Source organism: Photinus pyralis, unplaced genomic scaffold (assembly GCF_008802855.1).
Source record: "Photinus pyralis isolate 1611_PpyrPB1 unplaced genomic scaffold, Ppyr1.3 Ppyr1.4_LG1, whole genome shotgun sequence".
Classification (NCBI taxonomy): domain Eukaryota; kingdom Metazoa; phylum Arthropoda; class Insecta; order Coleoptera; family Lampyridae; genus Photinus; species Photinus pyralis.
In genome coordinates this window covers 53441686-53447582 of record NW_022170249.1, presented here as the reverse complement: position 1 = coordinate 53447582, position 5897 = coordinate 53441686, and positions in this window count along the sequence as shown.

The following is a 5897-nucleotide window of genomic DNA, read 5'->3' as shown; positions in this document are numbered from 1 at the left end:
TCTGCGCAGCAATAAACACAAAAATAATGTCTGCTTCGCCGTCTATGATGGTGTTCATGTGATTCGATGCGCCTTTAAATAGTATATTAAGATACAAGTGTATAATCAAGTCTTTAAAGCACGCGCAACGAGTTTAAGGGCACGACGCAAAGCGGAGTGCCTTTAACGTTGCAAGTGCCTTAAAGACCAATTATACACGTGTATCTTATAGTATTTTTTATTATACCTGCAGTATAATTTAAAAATAGGAAATACAATGAAATCATATTGACGTTATACTCGAATACATATCTAATTAAGTGGGCTTGGTGTTCGTAATTTCACGATTGCCATGAAAATATCACTTGACGTTTGCTTATAAAAATCATCGTCTTAGTGAATAAATATGAAGGAAATGTCAAAGGAATCTTCTATCTTTTGGTGCATTCATTCAAAACTTCAAACATTGCTGCGACTAAAAAGTGGAACAGATTTGGAAGCATACCCTAAATTGAGCGCGTTTGTGGAAGCTTCAACCAAAGGATAGGTACAAGCCAAAGCAACGTTCTGCATTTACAGAAAGCGACCTAAGAGGATTTTTTATTTCAACCCCAGATGACAGTTTCAAAAGTCATACTTGAAGTATCATTACCTAGCAACTTTAAAGCACGTGTGTTTTAAAGGCCTTTTTTCGCACGCATTTGAGTGTTTTAAACGGAGATTGTGATTCAGGTATAATAAAAAATAGATTAATCAGCTATCGCATGTCTCCAACCGAAACTCATGTTAATGTTTCTGATTTTATGAATGATTTAAAAGCGAAAATTTTAAAAGTGATTAATGATCAGTTAAAAAGACATAACCCTTTAAAAATTAACTTTGAATTATTTGGTGCATATCACTTGGACACGAAGAATATCACCGATATCGTCTTTCCAATCAAAATATCAAGTAATCACAATTTCCGATCCAATAGAAGATCTTTTTCAATCAATATCTGAAATTTTGGATCGAAAAAATTCAGAATTTCAACAAAAGGATTCTGGTAAGTTACAAATGGTGTATTAATATATTACTAATTTTTGTTTGTTACAGGATGGACTTTGGTTCAACTACTGTATCTGGAAATTAACATTCTTAAATTTAACGTACTTCGGGCATCTTCCTACATACCATTACCACCGTTCATCTCAAACAAGAAGGCTGTTCTGAACATACAAAACAATGATGAATACTGTTTTGCAGTTTTGGTTGCTGCATTATTTATCCGAAAGGTTCACCCCAATTACCCTCATCGTATCCCAACTTCAGGGATGTTTTCAACTGGAATGGTATCCAATTTCCTGTATCTATCAAGCAAATTGCAATTTTTGAAGCAAACAACGTCAACATTTCAATTAACGTTTATGGTGTAGAAAAAAAACCGGCAGATGGAAAAACTTCATATGAAATTGTAGGTCCTTTATACTACAGTAAGTTAAAAAAACAGCATCATATTAATTTGTTATATATTAGTAATGACATGGGTAATCAGCATTATTGTTTAATTAAAGATTTTTCAAAATTAGTCAGCAAACAATTAAGTAATAGTAACGGTAAAAAATTTTTTTGCGATGCTTGCATCTATTACTTCCGGACAGAGAACGCTCTGAAACGCCATACAGAAAGAGATTGCAATCAAATTTATACCAAATTACCGAGTACTAATCCCAAGATTGACAAAACTGGAAACATCTGTCCCGAAAATATTTTAACCTTTAGTAATTATCATAAACAGATACGTCATCCGTTTGTAGTATATGCAGATTTTGAATCAATGATAATACCCATTCAAACAGCTGAACCTAATCCTCTTCAATACAAACCCAGAAACATGAAGCATATTCGTGGTGTTATTACATTAAGTCCTCATATAATGATGAATGGTCTATCCTTCGACAATATCGCGGTGTAGATGCCGCTACTAAATTTATAGACAGTTTAGAAAATGATATCAAGGAAATCTAAAAAATCAAGTACCAATGCAACCATTATCGAAAGTTGAGAAAAAAAGTTATGATGATAGCACAACTTGTTTCATTTGTGGAAATGAGTTTGTCAGTGGTTCTGAAAATGTTAAAGTAAGAGATCATTGTCACGTTACCGGTAAATATCGCGGAAGTGCTCATTCCCGGTGCAATTTAAATTTTGAGCTTCAAAATTATATACCAATATTTTTTCACAATTTAAGTGGATATGATTCTCATTTATTTATTAAACATTTAGGTAACAAAACCGATGAAATTAATGTTCTCCCTCTTAGCACTGAAAATTACATAACATTTAGCAAACACCTCTTTGTAGATGAAATTGAAGTGAATGGAAAAAAAGAAAAAAATTTATAAACTTGCGATTTCTCGATAGCTTCAAATTTTTATCATCATCCCTTGACATTCTTTCTAGAAATTTAGCAGATGATCAATGCTCTGAAATAAGAAAATTTTTTAATTGTAATGAAGAATTTAAGCTTTTACGAATGAAAGGGTGCTTCCCATATTCATACGTAGATTGTCTTGAAAAACTTGATGAAGAAAATATACCACCTTATGATCAATTTTATGATACTATGAGGGGGGAAAATATCTCATTGGAGGAGTATGATCGAGTGTTAAATGTATTTAATGTATTCCATTGTAAAAATTTAGGTGAATACTCGGATATTTATTTAAAGGGTGACGTGTTATTATTAGCTGACGTATTTGAAAACTTTAGAGACCTATGTATGAACATTTATGGATTAGATTCCGCGCATTATTTTACTGCTCCTGGATTAACTTGGGATGCAATGTTAAAATATTCCAAAGTGCGATTAGAGTTACTCACAGATATGGATATGTACCATTTCTTCAAAAAAGGTATCCGAGGTGGAGTGAGCACCTGTATTACAAGAAAAAGTGTAGCCAATAATGAACATCTTATGGATTACGATCCCGAACAGCTAAAAAGTTTTATTCAGTATTTAGATGTTACAAATCTTTATGGATCAGCAATGCGGGAATATTTACCACATTCTGGGTTTACATGGTTAAGTGAAACAGAAATTCAAAATTTTAACTTGTTTGATGTTGGAGATGAGGATGATTTGGGCTATGTATTAGAAGTAGACCTTCAGTCTTTGCATTCCTCACACAATGATCTTCCATTCTGCTCAGAGAACATTGTACCTCCAAATTCTAAACAAAAAAAAATTAATCCCCAATCTTGATAAAAGAAATTGTTATCCACTATAGAAATTTAAAGCAAGCTTTAGATCACGGCTTAGTATTAAAACAAATCCATCGTGTATTAAAGTTTCATCAAAGTCCTTGGTTAAGAGGGTACATTGATTTAAATACAAAAATGCGCAACAACTCTCATAGTAAGTTTGAAATAGTATATTAAGTATGGAGAACGGTAAGGGATTTTTACCGTTCGAAGACAATTGTTTGGAGGAGGAGCGAAGCGACGACTCAAATTATTGTCTGAGAACGGTAACCCTTAACGTTCGACGTGCTTATAACATTTTTTGCGCGATCGAAATTAAAATTATGCAACCAATATAAATATGCACTAAGAAATTAACGAGCAGAATAAATCGAAATGATCGAAGTGGTATGGTGTATATCACTAGGTAACCAGTTTATTTGTCAAAATTGAAGTTAATAATTTCATAAAAATGTGCATGTGTCTGATGTAGTTTACTAGCTTTGAACTTCCTTTATGACTTTATGCGAGCGTCTTGCTATAGGAAACAACAGCACAAATTGTACGTTTAATGTACCTAACAATAATTAAAGATTAAATGTAATGTAAGACTGTTAATTTTTAAAAAGGCGTCGGTAAGTATTTTTGCTGTTCTGTTTTTAGATCGGTAAGTAATTTTGACGTCGTCGTAATCATAGCAACTGGTAAATTCTACCTACTGTCATGGAAACACCCATGGTAAATAGTCAGAAATGACCGATCGCGCAAAAAAGATTTTTTTGTGCAATTGGACGAGAAACAACAACTTCGCGTTCGCCATGGCGGCCGCGAAATTCATTTTCGCGGCCGCTGTCATAGTGACGGCCGTTAAAGTAAAACAATGTCACATATATTTTGACAATCAGCATGTAGGTAATTACAAATCTTTTGGATAAATGTTAATATTAATCGTACAGTTCGTATTGTTACTTATACTTACTCCTGAAAGAAAGTCTAAAGTGTTAGAAGCGTTATACTTTGAAACTGTAACATTTTGATTTTCATTAGAACTCAAACTGACAGGTACACTTTTTTATACACTCGTTTATATTAAGCATTCACTTTAGCATCGAATACACACTCCATAAGCTTGAACTTTTTAAGGTCTTCGATTTTTCCATAAGGTACGCTAATAGTACATTTTCAGACAAGGTTCCGGATATCGAAGAATCACTTTCGGAGGCACACATTTTGACTTTTCTTTCGCGAAAAATTATTCATTGTTTATCTCATTTCCATGGTAAAATGAAAACTGGCCGTCTTTCTATTTGCGACGAAAATTATTATTTTTGAAATCTCATTTTTATGTATTGACGATTCTACACAATTGCACAAAAAATGTTGTGTATACCACGGCCGCGTCATTCTTTAACGTCCTCAAAGTTGCCTTGCCTCGGCCGCAAGCGGCCTCGGCGCCAATCTTCTTTTCGGTACGTTAAAGAATGACTTCGCGGCCTAAGTATACAAATAACTATTTCAAGCTAATGAACAATGGTGTCTTCGGAAAGACAATGGAAAATGTAGATAGACGAAAAATAATAAAGTTGCTAACTCACTGGGAGAATTTGGGTAAACGCTTGGGAATTGAGAGCTATTGAAAGCACAATAACTAAATATACTAATATCTTAACCGCTAACCTAATAAAAACCAAATTAAATGGTATTAAACATAAACAAGATTAAAAATATTCCATCAATCTTTTAAGATCAGATACTGAGTAAGTATTAATGTCACACATATTAGCAATTTTGTTAAAGTTGCTTACCATAACAAATATTGGTGATTTACAAAGTAAGTTTGTATTGGCCTTAGCACAATTGAAAGTATATAAGTACATTACGAGCCGAAGAACGTGGCACATGGAACCGAATGAGGGAAAGAAGAAATGGACAATCTAGGTTATTGTGTAACAAATTGAAGAGAAAGTTAAGGCTTGACAGAGTTCTGCGAACTTCTAAGGAATGTACCTGAAATCGAGATAACAGTAGTTGATGATCAGTACCAATTGCGGGATAAACTCTGTCCAATTTAAACGATAAAAACTTCAGAAACTTACGCTGCACTGCTTCCAGGGTTGTTTTTATGGCAGTCATAGTAAGGATACCAAATAAGAGAACCATACTCTAGTTTGGATCGCACATAAGCAGCATATAGAGATTTGATAGCAAAAATATTGGAAAAATCACGACAACTTCTGATAATAAAGCCAAGCATTTTTAAAGCAGAAGCAATAGTCACCGATATATGTTCCGAAAAGGAAAGTTTAAGATCAAATATAATACCCAAATCCGTGACCGATGTACATCGTTTAAACTGAATATCATTAAATTGATAAGGATGTACAAGAGGTTGAGATTTTCTTGAAAACGAAACTACTTTGCATTTAGACATGTTTAAGTGAAGGTTGTTTTTTGAACACCATTCACCAAGTTTATTTATTTTTGTTTGGAGGTAAACGCAATCATCATTACTATAAATGGATGTAAAAATCTTTAAATCGTCAGCGAATAATAAGGTGTTACAGGAAAGTAAAGAAGGCAAATCATTTATGAAGATTAAGAACAGTAGGGGACCGAGGTTAGATCCTTGCGGAAATCCTGACGTAACCACAGCAGAGTCAGATATGTAATTCTTGTATTGCACACGTTGTAGTCTA